Genomic DNA, 16,901 nt, shown 5'->3' with positions numbered 1-16,901 from the left:
CTTAACAGAATGAACCTAATACAGTACAGAATCAATGGAGTACACAAAAACTTTTAATAAAATACAGAGAGCATGGAGATACTGGAGGAACATTAAGGGAGTGGTGAGTGAACAGGGAAGTCTTCAGTCTGTTTTTGAAGGATTGTAGAGTGGGGGCCTCTCGAACTGTGTGGGAAAGTGAGTTCCATAGAGTTGGAGCCACATGGCTAAAAATTCGATCCCCAGATGAAATATGGGAGATTCTAGGTACTGCTAATTGTCCTTCATCTACATGTCGCAGTAATCGAGTGGGGCAGTATAGGATCAGATGCTGCTTCATGGACCTAAAGCCATGGTCATGTCGGGCTCTGAAAGTCAGTAAGCAAATCTTTAAAACTTGCCATCTTGCAGGCAGCCAGTGAAGGGAGTAGAGCAGTGATTTTCAACCTTTTTTCACTCCCAGCACACCGATCACTATTTTAAAATTGCCAAGGCACACCATCAGTTCCCCACAGAAAAAAAACAAAAACACACATTGGCCCTCACAGTATAAAGAAAATCCACACATACATTGTTCTTTTGTGTAGGCCAATCACATTGCTCCCCACATGAATCATGTTGCTCCCCACATTAACTCACATTGTTCCCCCCATAAATCCTATTGCTCCACACAGGAGAAATAACATAACAAATATAAGTCCCTACTGGTCAGCTGTCCTCCTCCCTGTCGCTCAGTGGCGGGGGTTGTTCATAGTGGAATGCTGCGAATACAGAGCAGCAGGTGGTCGGGCAGGTGTGGATGTGGGTGGGCAAGGAAAGCAGTGGATGCAGGTGGGAACTGGAAGATGTGTATGCAGGCGGGTGGGCTGGCTGAGTGGTGAGACGCGGCGGCCGTGACCTATGATATCACACCGCGGCGTCATCAAGGTATAGGTCACGGCTGGAGCACGACTGACCCTCTAAGAAGAGCCTGGGCCAACAGTTCACTCTGAAGGTGCAGGAAGCTGCTCTGGCTCCGCGGCACACCTTGCAACTGGTCGCGGCACACTAGTGTGCCACGGCACACTGGTTGAAAAAGCCTGGAGTAGAGGATGGGTGTTATGTGGGGGTGTGGTTCGTTTTATCGACAGTGTCTAGGTCGACAATGTTTAGGTCGACCACTATAGGTCGACAGTCACTAGGTCGACATGGATGGAAGGTTGACAGGGTTTCTAGGTCGACATGTGCTAGGTCGACAGGTCTAAAGGTCGACATGAGGATTTTTATTTTTTTTGGTGTCGTTTTCTTCGTAAAGTGACCGGGATCCCAAATTAGTGCACCGCTTCGCTCGCCATGCTTCGGGCATGGTGCCTTCGCTTGGCACACTTTACCGTTCCAATAGTAGTCCACGTGGATCGTTAAGTATGAAAAAAATAAAAAAATGTGAAAAACTCATGTCGACCTTTAGACCTGTCGACCTAGCACATGTCGACCTAGAAACCCTGTCGACCTTCCATCCATGTCGACCTAGTGACTGTCGACCTATAGTGGTCGACCTAAACATTGTCGACCTAGACACTGTCGATCTTCAGACCGGATCCCGTTATGTGGCTGGAACGGGGCTGGTTGGTTAACAGCCTGGCAGCTGCATATTGTACCAGCTGTAAGCGGTGCCATTCTTTTGTTGGGGCTCGGAGACCCAGGTAGAGGGCACTGCAGCAGTCTAATAGAGATTATACAAATGCATGTATGACTTTTGGCAGATCTTCAGAGGGAATTAAGTGCTTAATACTGGCTATGTTTCTCAGATGAAAGAATGATGATTTCATTGTGGCTGATATCTGATGTTTAAGTGTCAGGCCACCGTCCAGGACACAACCAAGATTCCCCACATGATAAGTGTTTTGTAATTCTGAACCCCCAAGGGTAAGTCCAGTTAATGCCTTTCTTCCTGCCCCTCAATCCTATCCTCGATACCAGATCCCATTATTATAACCACTATACAGTATGCCTTAAAATGGAAGTGTACAGTGCATCCAGAAAGTATTCACAGCGCTTCACTTTTTCCACATTTTGTTATGTTACAGCCTTATTCCAAACTGGAATAAATTAATTTTTTCCCTCCAAATTCTACACACAATAGCCCATAATGATAACGTGAAAAAGTTTTTTTTTGAGATTTTTGCAAATTTATTAAAAATAGAAAACTAAGAAATCACATGTGCATAAGTATTCACAGCCTTTGCTCAATACTTTGATGATGCACCTTTGGCAGCAATTACAGCCTCAAGTCTTTTTGAATATGATGCCACAAGCTTGGCACACCTATCTTTGGGCGGTTTTGCCCATTCCTCTTTGCAGCACCTCTCAAGCTCCATCAGGTTGGATGGGAAGCATCGGTGCACAGCCATTTTCAGATCTCTACAGAGATGTTCAATCGGATTCAAGTCTGGGCTCTGACTGGGCCACTCAAGGACATTCACAGAGTTGTCCTGAAGCCACTCCTTTGATATCTTGGCTGTGTGTTTAGGGTCGTTGTCCTGCTGAAAGATGAACCGTCGCCCCAGTCTGAGGTCAAGAGCGCTCTGGAGCAGGTTTTCATCCAGGATGTCTCTGTACAATGCTGCATTCATCTTTCCCTCTATCCTGACTAGTCTCCTAGTTCCTGCCGCTGAAAAACACCCCGACAGCATGATGCTGCCACCACCATGCTTCACTGTAGGGATGGTATTGGCCTGTGGATGAGCGGTGCCTGGTTTCCACAAAACATGACACCTAGCATTCAAGCCAAAGAGTTCAATCTTTGTCTCATCAGACCAGAGAATTTTGTTTCTCATGGTCTGAGAGTCCTTCAGGTGCATTTTGGCAAACTCCAGGTGGGCTGCCATGTGCTTTTTACTAAGAAGTGGCTTCCGTCTAGCCACTCTGCCATACAGGCCTGATTGGTGGATTGCTGCAGGGATGGTTGTCCTTCTGGAAGGTTCTCCTCTCTCTGCAGAGGAATGCTGTAGCTCTGACAGATTGACCATCGAGTTCTTGGTCACCTCCCTGACTAGGGCCCTTCTCCCCCGATCGCTCAGTTTAGACGGCCGACCAGCTCTAGGAAGAGTCCTTGTGGGTCCGAAGTTCTTCCATTTACGGATGATGGAGGCCACTGTGCTCATTGGGTTCTTCAAAGCAGCAGATATTTTTCTGTACCCTTCCCCAGATTTGTGCCTCGAGACAATCCTGTCTCAGAGGTCTACAGACAATTCCTTTGACTTCAGGCTTGGTTTATGCTCAGACATGCACTGTCAAGTGTGTGACCTTATATAGACAGGTGTGTGCCTTTCCAAATCATGGCCAATCAACTGAATTTACCACAGGTGGACTCCAATTAAGCTGTAAGAACATCTCAAGGATGATCAGTGGAAACAGGAGCACCTAAGCTCAATTTTGAGCTTCATGGCAAAGGCTGTGAATACTTATGTACATGTGATTTCTTAGTTTTTTATTTTTAATAAATTTGCAAAAATCTAAAAAAAACTTTTTCACGTTGTCATTATGGGGTATTGTGTGTAGAATTTTGAGGGAAAAATTAATTTATTTCATTTTGGAATAAGGCTGTAACATAACAAAATGTGGAAAAAGTGAATACTTACCGGGTGCACTGTATATGTATCTGAAGTTGAACTATGTTGATTTTGAGATACACCTGTTAAATCCAAAATAAAGACTTTGAAATAACAACATCTGGTAAGTAGGATACGCCCATTAATCTTAGGTTGTGTCTGTTAGGATTGTTGCATGACCCAACTCTGAATGTGCCCTTCTTTCCCATTTACTGACTTACTTCTGTGTACTTTATAATCTGTATCCTCAGAATGGTCTGGGTTGGTGAAACGGGATGGGGCTATAATGCCAGCGGTTGGGATCATGGCTGCCAGAATGCAGACGTGTTGGGCAAGTGCAACAAAGCCCCTTGCGGGCTCAGTGGCTCGCCACAGGTTCTGTTCCCACTCTGTGGGTGTCGTGGACACCCACTAGTGGGAATAGGGCCTGTTTGCCGGCATACCAGCATTGTAAGTGGTCGGGATTCCGGCGTCGGTATCCTGACTGCCGGTAAACCCACTACATCCTGGTACAACAATCCACAGGGTCAGGGTCTGACTGGCCCACAGGGGTACAGGGGAAACCACCAGTGGGCCCACTGCCTGAGGGCCCACTCTTTCTTCTCGGGATCAGGTTCCAGACTGTGCACTTGTATTATACATGGTAGATATGTTGCATTACACTGCACAAGACAACTGTGTATTTCATTCCTCTGTGGAGGCTGGCAACACCCCCTTTTTAGGCTGGCCACACCCCGAAGTATGCATTCCCCCGGTGGGCCCTTCATGCCCCAGTCCGACACTGCACAAGGTCAATAATCTAAGTCAAAGAAGGGTCAGTTAGTGTTTTGGTATTGAAAGATTACAAACATAAAGGTATGAAAAAATCCTGCTGGACTCCATGTAGGGATCAGCACCCCAGGTATAACTAGATAGTACATACAGTAATATGTCACATTTCTCCTGTGCAAGGCATGTCTCCCTGATTGTAGGGGGTAATTCTGAGTTGATCGCAGCAGGAACTTTGACCCTCATTCAGAGTTGTTCGCTCGCTAGCTGCTTTTAGCAGCATTGCACACGCTAGGCCGCCGCCCTCTGGGAGTGTATCTTAGTTTAGCAGAATAGCGAACGAAAGATTAGCAGAACTGCTACTAAATAATTCCTTACAGTTTCTGAGTAGCTCCAGACCTACTCCTTGACTGCGTTCAGCTCAGTCCGTTAAGGAGGGAGAGGGCGACATGCCGGCACCTCTCTTTGGTCAACCAATAACTGAGACAAGACAACTTTGTTTCTTGGGCAAATCAAAAGGTCACAGCTTTATTGATTAAATACATAATCACAACCAAAACAAACTGCAGGGCACGAAAAAACAAGGGGAGCGGTGCGCCATGCTCACGCAACGTTGTACCACCTGAGGCGTGGCCGCCCCGCCTTCGTGGGTATGCGGCCACGCCTCCTACAATTTGGTACTACCCGGAGCGTGCCCGACCCCACCATGTGGTTACAGGACCACACCCCCTACCATTTTGGGACCAGCTACCATCCGCACAGCACCATACCTTGGCACGCAACCCATATGGCCCCTGCCGTAATAATGCTGGAACCAGGCGTGCGGCCACCTATTGGTGAATATGCGAGGCATTCTGTAAATCCCCTACTTTCATGCCTTGTGCACCGCTCCCTCCCCGCCGACCAACTGTGACAATAACATCCTTCTCAACAACCTATACAGCAATGTAAGAACATGGGGGGTAATTCCAAGTTGATCGCAGCAGGAAATTTTTTAGCAGTTGGGCAAAACCATGTGCACTGCAGGGGAGGCAAATATAACATGTGCAGAGAGAGTTAGATTTGGGTGGGTTATTTTGTTTCTGTGCAGGGTAAATACTGGCTGCTTTATTCTTACACTGCAATTTAGATTGCAGATTGAACACACCACACCCAAATATGGCCCTCATTCCGAGTTGTTCGCTCGGTAAAAATCTTTGCATCGCAGCGATTTTCCGCTTAATGCGCATGCGCAATGTCCGCACTGCGACTGCGCCAAGTAAATTTGCTATGCAGTTAGGATTTTTACTCACGGCTTTTTCATCGTTCTGGCGATCGTAATGTGATTGACAGGAAATGGGTGTTACTGGGCGGAAACAGGCCGTTTTATGGGCGTGTGGGAAAAAACGCTACCGTTTCCGGAAAAAACGCAGGAGTGGCCGGAGAAACGGGGGAGTGACTGGGCGAACGCTGGGTGTGTTTGTGACGTCAAACCAGGAACGACAAGCACTGAAATGATCGCAGATGCCGAGTAAGTCTGAAGCTACTCAGAAACTGCTACGAGGTGTGTAATCGCAATATTGCGAATACATCGTTCGCAATTTTAAGATGCTAAGATTCACTCCCAGTAGGCGGCGGCTTAGCATGAGCAAATCTGCTAAAATCCGCTTGCGAGCGAACAACTCGGAATGACCTCCTATATCTCTCTCTGCACATGTTATATCTGCCCCCCCTGCAGTGCACATGGTTTTGCCCAACTGCTAAAAAATTTCCTGCTGCGATCAACTTGGAATTACCCCCATGAACTTAATAAATCACAAATGTTTCTTTTTTTTGTTTTTGTTATAATTATATATAAAACAATGACATGCAATATCCAACATCGTTACATAATTCTTTACACCTCCTGGCTGCCGCCTATGACCGCTTAGACACCTCTACCTTTTTAACTCACCGAGCTAGGTGGGCGGGCGTCTTGTCCTTGCTGGGGGGTGAATGCACTCAGGCCCCCCCGGCTCCCAGCATATAAACCTCCTGCTGCCCACTCCCCTGCAATTAAATCCTCTAACCCTCACTGGGCGTTATGATCAGCCAGGTGCTAAAAGGGGGACCGGTGTGCTGGCTGCTACCTCCCCCCCATCCCCCCTGCCTGGGGGGCTCCCTCCATTGCCCCCATGAGCTGCCTTGTGCCCCTCCCCCTTATCTGGCTTCGGGGGCCATCTTTGGCTACCTTCGCCCCTTTTAGTTCCTGGTATGACGTCACAAACACGCCCTGCGTTCGGCCAGCCACTCCTGTGTTTTTACCTGGCACGCCTGCATTTTTTAGCACACTCCCTGAAAACGGCCAGTTTCCGCCCAGAAACACCCACTTCCTGTCAATTACACTACGATCACTCGAGCGATGAAAAAACTAGTGATGAGCGGGTTCGGTTCCTCGGAAACCGAACCCCCCCGAACTTCACCCATTTTACACGGGTCCGAGGCATACTCGGATTCTCCCGTATGGCTCGGTTAACCCGAGTGCGCCCGAACGTCATCATCCCGCTGTCGGATTCTCGCGAGATTCGGATTCTATATAAGCAGCCGCGCGTCGCCGCCATTTTCACTCGTGCATTGGAAATGTTAGGGAGAGGACGTGGCTGGCGTCCTCTCCGTTTATTGTTGATGCAAATATTTGTGCTTGCTTATTGCTTAATTGTGGGGACTGGGGAGCAGCTGTATAATATAGGAGGAGTACAGTGCAGAGTATTGCTGATCAGTGACCACCAGTTTTATCCGTTCTCTGCCTGAAAAAAACGCTCCTTATCTGTGCATAATTTTGCTGACCACCAGTATATAATATATAGGAGTACGGTACAGAAGGCCACTGCTGTACCTACCTCTGTGTCGTCAAGTATACTATCTATCCATACCTGTGGTGCATTTAAGTTTTGCACAGTTTGCTGACCACCAGTATATAATATATAGCATTACGGTACAGTAGGCCACTGCTGTACCTACCTCTGTGTCGTCAAGTATACTATCCATCCATACCTGTGGTGCATTTCAGTTGTGCGCAGTATATATAGTAGTAGGCCATTGCTATTGATACTGGTATATAATTCCACACATTAAAAAATGGAGAACAAAAATGTGGAGGTTAAAATAGGGAAAGATCAAGATCCACTTCCACCTCGTGCTGAAGCTGCTGCCACTAGTCATGGCCGAGACGATGAAATGCCATCAACGTCGTCTGCCAAGGCCGATGCCCAATGTCATAGTAGAGAGCATGTAAAATCCAAAAAACAAAAGTTCAGTTAAATGACCCAAAAATCAAAATTAAAAGCGTCTGATGAGAAGCGTAAACTTGTCAATATGCCATTTACGACACGGAGTGGCAAGGAACGGCTGAGGCCTTGGCCTATGTTCACGGCTAGTGGTTCAGATTCACATGAGGATGGAAGCACTCATCCTCTCGCTAGAAAACTGCAGTGCCACTCCTAGATGGGCCAGGTGTTTGTGTCGGCCACTTGGGTCGCTTAGCTTAGTCACACAGCGACCTTGGTGCGCCTCTTTTTTTCTTTGCATCATGTGCTGTTTGGGGACAATTTTTTTGAAGTGCCATCCTGTCTGACACTGCAATGCCACTCCTAGATGGGCCAGGTGTTTGTGTCGGCCACTTGGGTCGCTTAGCTTAGTCACACAGCTACCTCATTGCGCCTCTTTTTTTCTTTGCATCATGTGCTGTTTGGGGACTATTTTTTTGAAGTGCCATCCTGTCTGACACTGCAGTGCCACTCCTAGATGGGCCAGGTGTTTGTGTCGGCCACTTGTGTCGCTTAGCTTAGTCACACAGCGACCTTGGTGCGCCTCTTTTTTTCTTTGCATCATGTGCTGTTTGGGGACTATTTTTTTGAAGTGCCATCCTGCCTGACACTGCAGTGCCACTCCTAGATGGGCCAGGTGTTTGTGTCGGCCACTTGTGTCGCTTAGCTTAGCCATCCAGCGACCTCGGTGCAAATTTTAGGACTAAAAATAATATTGTGAGGTGTGAGGTGTTCAGAATAGACTGAAAATGAGTGTAAATTATGGTTATTGAGGTTAATAATACTATGGGATCAAAATGACCCCCAAATTCTATGATTTAAGCTGTTTTTGAGGGTTTTTTGTAAAAAAACACCCGAATCCAAAACACACCCGAATCCGACAAAAAATTTTCTGGGAGGTTTTGCCAAAACGCGTCCGAATCCAAAACACGGCCGCGGAACCGAATCCAAAACCAAAACACAAAACCCGAAAAATTTCCGGTGCATATCACTAGAAAAAATGTCGCTCGAGCTTGTGTAAATCTACCAAGTTTTGTGTTAAATTACTTTGCGCATGTGCGGTGCGTACCATGCGCATTTTCCACCTAATCGCTGCGTTGCGAAAAACGGCAACGAGCGAACAACTCGGAATGACCATCTTTGCTAGCAGTTGGGCAAAACCATGTGTACTGCAGATATAACATGTGCAGAGAGAGTTAGATTTGGGTGGGTTATTTTCTTTCTGTGCAGGGTAAATACTGTCTGCTTTATTTTTACACTGCAATTTAGATTGCAGCGTGAACACACCCCACCCAAATCTAACTCTCTCTGCACATGTTATATCTGCTCCACCTGCAGTGCACATGGTTTTGCCCAACTGCTAACAAAGGCCCTCATTCCGAGTTGATCGCTCGCTGTCGTTTTTCGCAGCATAGCGATCAGGCTAAAAATCGGCTTTTCTGCGCATGCGCCAAGTAATTTCACACAAGATTAAGCAATTTTACACAGGGTCGAGCGACGCTTTTCAGTCGCTTTGCTGATCGGTGAGTGATTGACAGGAAGTGGGTGTTTCTGGGCGGAAACTGGGCGTTTTCCGGGAGTGTGCTAAAAAACGCAGGCGTGTCAGGCTAAAACTCAGGAGTAGCTGGAGAAACGGGGGAGTGGCTGGCCGAACGCAGGGCGTGTTTGTGACGTCAAACCAGGAACTAAACAGTCTGCAGTGATCGCAATCTAAGAGTAAGTCTGGAGCTACTCAGAAACTGCAGGAAAAGATTTTCGAGCAATTTTGCTAATCTTTCATTCGCACTTCTGCTAAGCTAAGATACACTCCCAGAGGGCGGCAGCCTAGCGTTTGCACTTCTGCTAAAAGCAGCTAGCGAGCGATCAACTCGGAATGAGGGTCCAAATTCCTGCTGCGATCAACTCAGAATTAACTCCGTAAGCTTGTGAGCAGGGCCTTCCTACCTCTATGACTGTCTGTTACTAGTATTACCCAGTTTTGTTCTATCACTGTGTTGTTTTCTAATTGTAAAGTGCAGCAGAATATGATGTGATACTGATAACAGCACATGTGCAGTATTGTCTCCAAGCACCGCCACTGTACTTCATTACAGCTGTCTACAGTATAGCAGCATTATCACTGGCAGGGATCTGTTGATATATATATATATATATATATATATATGAGGCGAACTAAATAAACTTTTTCCCAGTAATAGGGGTTATGGTCCATTGGCAGATCTTCCCCTATATGCACTTTCTGGATCACTCCGTGGTTGCTGAGCACACATCACTTTCTTCCTCTCTTGTGAAATGTAAACGTTTAAACCACACACTTCCCCAAATTAGTGATGGGGGAACTCTTGGGCTAAAATTTATGTATTCTGACTTCCTGTACTACAGGCACATAGAGGGGATTTACCGTACATCTAACGCTATGCAAACAGCTTTGTGTGACATGAGTACGGACATCCCGTGCCATGTCTGATAGCGATAGTATGTCTGGGATGCTGCATGCTCCTCTTCCAGGCACATCCTGGTGTTTAGCCAATAAACATCTTAGTGATATTTGGTGGACCCCTTTCTTTGAAAGTAAAGCATTCATAATCATAACCAGAAATAACGACACTGAGACTTGAATTTGGCAGAAAATTGCTAGCTATTTATTTGTCCCTAACCATTAGGAAACCTGTAATAAAAAGAGATTAATTTAATATGCCGCTCCATCTGGCATATGGTGGCGGCCCAAAAGAACGGCTCCTTAATCTAAATTAACTTAAATAACTCAATCCTATAAATTTACTAAAAGCTTACCATAAACCGGTAATAGGTGACAACTCAACCCCCACAGTGACTACCCACCGCTCCTGGGTGCCCTGCCGCTGCCTTCCCGGATGGGTGGTCAAGCGGCCATAAGTCGATGGAGGTGAGTGCACCTAAACCACAACAAACTGTAAAACACTACAGTTTTCTCTACCATACGAAACTGCCGTTCTTTTCCGCCAATAAATAGCCAACGAAAACAGCCAACAACTTAGAGCCAAAGTACCACGTGCCACAATTTCCAACTACCAGGGCGGGAGGGAGGGAAACCAAATCACCAAGAGACTTAAAATGGCCTCGCCTTCCCTATATATATCAAGCCCTCCCCTTAAAGGCTGTACTTTCCTAACAGCTAGGTCCACCCCTCCCCAGATGTTTAACTCTTTTCTCTCCTATGCAGTCAATACTCTCTTCGAAGAAGTAATGCTGGTGTCACATGGGCATATAGGAGATGTATGGCATAGGCCTAAATGCAGAGATTATGGGCGGGATGCAGAGGTTGATGCCACAGTATCCTCTCTTGAGTCTGTTGCCGGAGTCGCAGCTGCGACAATATGCGAATGCCAGTTTCAACTGTTCCTGGTGTACAAGCGTGTGCCTGAATATGTGACTCCTCGGACGTTCACATCCTGCGTCTCTGCATGCTGTAACACGGCCGGTGATTATTGACTTGCCACCTTATGCGCACCAGCCTGCACTGACACGCTACGACAGTCCCATAACACGCCCACGACATGGAATTATTTTTGCTTTCACTTCAGGCCAGCTCCCAGTCACGTCCATCACTTTGCCACTTCCGCTTCTGATACTGTCTGACCTGATTGCTAAGGCACCTTTATTCGTACACCCTGACCCGATTGCTACAGCAGCTTTATTCGTACACCCTGACCCGATTGCTACAGCAGCTTTATTCGTACACCCTGACCCGATTGCTGCAGCACCTTTGTGCGTACACTCTGACCCAATTGCTGCAGCAGCTTTGTGCGTATGCTCTGTCCCGATCGCTGCAGCAGCTTTGTACGTACACTCTGACCTGATTGCTACAGCACCTGTATTCGTACACCCAGACCCGATTGCTACAGCACCTTTATTCGTACACTCTGACCCAATTGCTGCAGTACCTTTGTGCATACACTCTGACCCAGTTGCTGCAGCAGCTTTATTCGTACACTCTGACCCAATTGCTGCAGCAGCTTTATTCGTACACTCTGACCCAATTGTTGCAGCACCTTTGTGCGTACACTCTGACCCAATTGCTGCAGCAGCTTTATTCGTACACTCTGACCCAATTGCTGCAGCACCTTTGTGCGTATGCTCTGTCCCGATCGCTGCAGCAGCTTTGTACATACACTCTGACCTGATTGCTACAGCACCTTTATTCGTACACCCAGACCCGATTGCTGCAGCACCTTTATTCGTACACTCTGACCCAATTGCTGCAGTACCTTTGTGCATAGGCTCTGTCCCGATCGCTGCAGCAACTTTATGCGTATACTCTGGCCCGATTGCTGCAGCACTTTTATTCGTATGAATTGCTGCAGCACCGGTGTCCATATGCTCTGACCCGATTGCTGCAGCACCTTTGTGTGTACGCTCTGACCCAGTAACTTTGCACATGTGCAGGACCCATTCTGCATGTATGTAAATAGGTCCTGCAACACAGGACAAAGGAACGCAACAGACTGTCAGTGATTGACAGTCTGCTGCTGTCTGGGGGGCGGAGAGGAGGCGGTGATGGCCTCCGTTTGTGAAAACGAAAGCACGACGCTGCAGTTTAAATGGTGGGAACTCATTACTTCTTTTGACTTACAATATCATCTTCATGCTGATGATACTTAAATCTATCGTCCCCGGACCGCTTCCGTGCTCTCCTCACTCGTATCTCCAACTATCACTCTGCTATCGATTCTTGGATGTCCTAGCGCTTTCTTAAACTTAACTGAGCTGATCATCTTCACGCCTCACCTCCCACAATCTCATTATCTATTGATGGCACAACTATGTCCTGTAGCCTCCAAGTGCACTGTCTTGGAGTAATCCTTCACTCCTCCCTCTCCTTCAAACCACACATTCAGTACTTCTCACAAACCTTCCGTTTCAATCTTAAACAATTTTCCAGGATCCGACCCTTTCTCACCAAGGATGCTACTAAGACCCTTATCCACTCACTGGTCATATCCAGACTGGACGACTGTAATCTCCTCTTGACTGGCATCTCTGGCAAATGCCACTCTCCACTCCAATCTATCCTCAATGCTGAAGCCCGGCTCATCTTCCTCACCAAACGCCCTCTCCTACTAGCCCTTCACTAGTCTGCTTCCCCTCCAGAATCCAATTCAAGTTTCTCGCACTTGCCTACAAAGCCCTCACCCACTCCTCTCCCATCTACATCTCTGACCTTATCTCCCTTTACGCACCCTCCCATCCTCTTTGCTCTGCTAATGCACGCCGCTTCTCCTGCCAACTGAGTACTTTCTCCCATTCCTACCTCCAAGATTTTTCAAGTGCTGCTCCTCCTCTGGAATCACCTACCTCTCCCCCTCAGACCTCTCTACAAAATTTCAAACTGGCTCTCAATACCCACTTCTTTACCAAACCCAGCCAAATCTCATCCTAACCCCCTTTTCCACGCTCTCTATGTACCCCATCTGTGTCACCCCTGTCTGTCTACCCCTCCCCTTCAGAATGTAAGCTCTCACGAGTAGGGCCCTCTTCCCTCATGTGCTTATCCTTCTCTTACTTTAATAATCTCCGACTTGATACCAAATCCTGCGGTTCTCTGCCACCCAGATACTTATTTCAGTGTAATTTGCTGATGTAGCCATGTTTAGTTACCCTGTACTTGTCCTATATTGTCTTCAACTGTAAGTCACTGTTTACCTGTTTTGATTATTTATGTACTCTGTAATTGGGCGCTGCGGAACTCTTGTGGCGCCATATAAATAAAGGATAACAATAGTAATGCGGCTGTCTTGCAGCCCAATAAATACTGCTTCTGTCAGATAAGTCGGTCAGTTTGGCATGTCTGACTGACCAATATTTTGAGGTCGGTTGAGCATAGGGTTGGCAGATCATCCCTTTAATAAGGGACACATATGAATTGAAAAGGTTTACATTGATACGCGTCACATGAGGCGGGGACACAATGATGCGATCTGCCAGGCCCCCCAAACCACTCATCTGGATATCCTCTCCAGGATCTCCTGGGAACATAAAAAATAGAGTACGGAGATGTAATCCTTTGCCAGGGTGCATTTATATGTTGTTTACAGTCCTATATAGATACATTCTCTGCATGCCTCGGCAATTTCAATTGTTTCCAAGTGGATAACTAAAACACTCGTAATGGGGAACCTTTGCTGTGTGACACCCCTTCCATTATCCTGACTTATGAACTGTAAACACAACATAGTTTGCACTTTCTATTACCCATGTTGTCACGGAGCATTGTGGGAAATGGTGAGTTTGTGTGTTGCACGAAATCCCCATATTGCCCACGCCTTATCCCTGCATTCCAGTCATTGTTTTCCACAAGGTCAGTGGAACTCCGTGTGACACAGTCCATTCTTTTGTTCCGGTCATTACACAGATGAGATCCCAGGTTACTCTGTCAGCTGCTGAACACATACTTCCTGGGAAAAACAGCCAGAGAACCACAGGCTTCCAGCAGCTGCAATCCCGTCATCTTTCATGCAGCAGCTAATTCTGGGGGTCATTCCGAGTTGTTCGCTCGGTAAATTTCATTGCATCGCAGCGATTTTCCGCTTAGTGCGCATGCGCAATGTTCGCACTGCGACTGCGCCAAGTAAATTTGCTATGAAGTTAGGTATTTTACTCACGGCTTTTTCTTCGTTCAGGCGATCGTAATGTGATTGACAGGAAGTGGGTGTTTCTGGGCGGAAACAGGCCGTTTTATGGGCGTGTGGGAAAAAACGCTACCGTTTCTGGGAAAAACGCGGGAGTGGCTGGAGAAACGGAGGAGTGGCTGGGCGAACGCTGGGTGTGTTTGTGACGTCAAACCAGGAACGACAAGCTCTAAACTGATCGCAGATGCCGAGTAAGTCTGGAGCTACTCAGAAACTGCACAGAGATGTCTTTTCGCAATATTGCGAATCTTTCGTTCGCAATTTTGCTATGCTAAGATTCACTCCCAGTAGGCGTAGGCTTAGCGTGTGCAAAGCTGCTAAAAACGGCTTGCGAGCTAACAACTCGGAATGACCCCCTCTGGACGGTGTAATACAATGCAGTCTGAGACATTGGGTTAGTCAGATGTAGTTGGAGTTGCTTCCTGATGCGCAGAGTACAAATTATCGTCGTGCCTCTGCGACAGCCGCCCGATGGTGCGTCAGTGATCCAATGTCTGAGGATGCAGGTCGCATCACTACTGCAGCAGGAGGCGTCTGCTTGTAATAGACACCTCCTGCTACCAGAGCCGCCAAGAGAGATCCTGGGCCCCGGTACAACAACTTCCCTGCCCCCCCCCCTCCCCCGAAGTGGGTGTGGCCACAGTATGTTGGGGGCATGGCTGCACCCCTTTGGGGATGATCATATAGAGAGAGATAGATAGAAAGATATATCTAACACTAATGGTAATGTATGGATGCATGTATTTTAAATATTTATATAGAATTTACAAATTGTTAGCAGCTGCCTGCAGCACCACAGTTACCAGGAAAACAGGTCTACTGGTGTGCTCCGGCCCAGGCCTCCTGGCATGCCCTGGTAATCTGTACCGGCCCCCATTCCCCTCTCGGCGCTACTGCCTGCTGCATTACCATACAGCTCTATCACTGCTGCTTCCAAGGAAGCAGCAATGATGGCACCTCCAACCACATCTGAAGCAGGCCCACTGTCCACTGGAATCCAGTGTCATTCTAAAATCAGACTTGCAGTGCAATAATTGGAATGAAAACAAAAGGAACCTTACAGTGAATCCCAGGGTTACAAAACAGTAGTGTAGCCCATACGATTAATAATCACATGCAGTGGCCCTCATTTACAAAATGCACTCGATGCCTTGGTTCTGCATAGGTTCATTGGCTTGTGGCTGATGCCACTTTGAATGCAAGTTGGTTGTGATCGATCACTCATTGCATGCACAAAATGAAAGGCGTTGTGTATGCAGAGACGTATGCATCTTTGCAAGTAGACTTCCCCCATGTGTGCACATGGTTTGATACATGTCATCATCATCATCTGCTCGCCCCATCCCGTGTACAAAAACAGGAAGACGCAACCATCGGACGCACATCACATCGGTTGATTTTCTGTGTAACTGTATGAACATTATAGTGTGCTGGGGGATTTCTTTGTTTTTCCTTGTCTAGATTACCCATCCCTTGCAAGCACCTGTAGTGGACCAATAAATTGACTTGAACAACTTGCCATGTTTGGGTATCACTGTTCTCCCAGTGCCCTATTCTAGAAATAACAGGGGCCACCCTCAAGAACTTTACCCACTGTTAATCACAGATGTCAGATTGCCAAAATCTCTTGGACTCTGATTTAAACCAAAGGCTTATATGCAGGGCCGTAACTAGGTGTGTGCAGATGGTGCTTTGCACACAGCGCATTTGTCCTGTTGGGCGCACCATCTGCATCCACCTCTGTTGGTCAGCTTCCTATGTGAGGAGAGCTGCAGCACTGTCTGCTGTAGATAGGACAGCAGGCAGCGCTGGGGAAGCAGAGTGAGTCTTCCGTGTGTGTTTTCAGCGCTCCCTCTTGCTGTGCCTGTCCCTGCGCTGCCTTCTTACATGACATGAGGCAGCGCTGGGCAGGTTCTTCTGTTTGCTCTGTCCCCCCCTCCCTCATGTTGTTCCGGTGCCGCATATCTTACTGCAGTGAGCGCTGTACATCCCACGTGCGCGCTCTCCCACGCTGTGTGTAGAAGGGGGTAAAGTTGGTGGTCCATGGTCCCATATTGGAGCCGGCTGCCGTTGCCGAGAGGGAAGTAAGTTGTGCATGCGCTGATGGTCGGACGGAACCCCCTCCCTCAACCCAGGAGATGTCACAGCTCCTCACCCATCTGATTGGAGCCCTGTCTGTGGCTGACATTTCCCCTCTGACCAGCGCGCTAGGCAGACATAACCCCCGCTCCCTTCACCACCGCTGATAGCTCCCTGCGGCTGCGGGCATCCCTATGGTGGTGCTATGGTACTGCAGGTGTTCAGAGTCTCGGACCTGCTCATGTCTGTTGGTGCTTAGTGTGGGGCCACTGCAAGTCAGAAGCGCAGCTGTGAGTGTGTGTGGACTAGTACAGAAGAGCGGTTGTACATTGTTCAGCACATTAAGCTGAGCAATAGAGGTCAGAGGAGTCCATGCTGAGCTTTGATTGGAGGAGCTCCTCTGACCCCTTGTACTTGGTGTCACATGACAGCTCCACATCCCAGTCTCCAGCAGCACCTGTTGTGTGTATGTGGTTTCCTTCTCCAGTGGATGCTGCCGTTATGCTGAGCACATCTCCTCCAGGGTAATTAGC

Source organism: Pseudophryne corroboree, chromosome 6 (genome assembly GCF_028390025.1).
Source record: "Pseudophryne corroboree isolate aPseCor3 chromosome 6, aPseCor3.hap2, whole genome shotgun sequence".
Classification (NCBI taxonomy): Eukaryota; Metazoa; Chordata; class Amphibia; order Anura; family Myobatrachidae; genus Pseudophryne; species Pseudophryne corroboree.
This window is presented reverse-complemented; position numbering follows the sequence as displayed.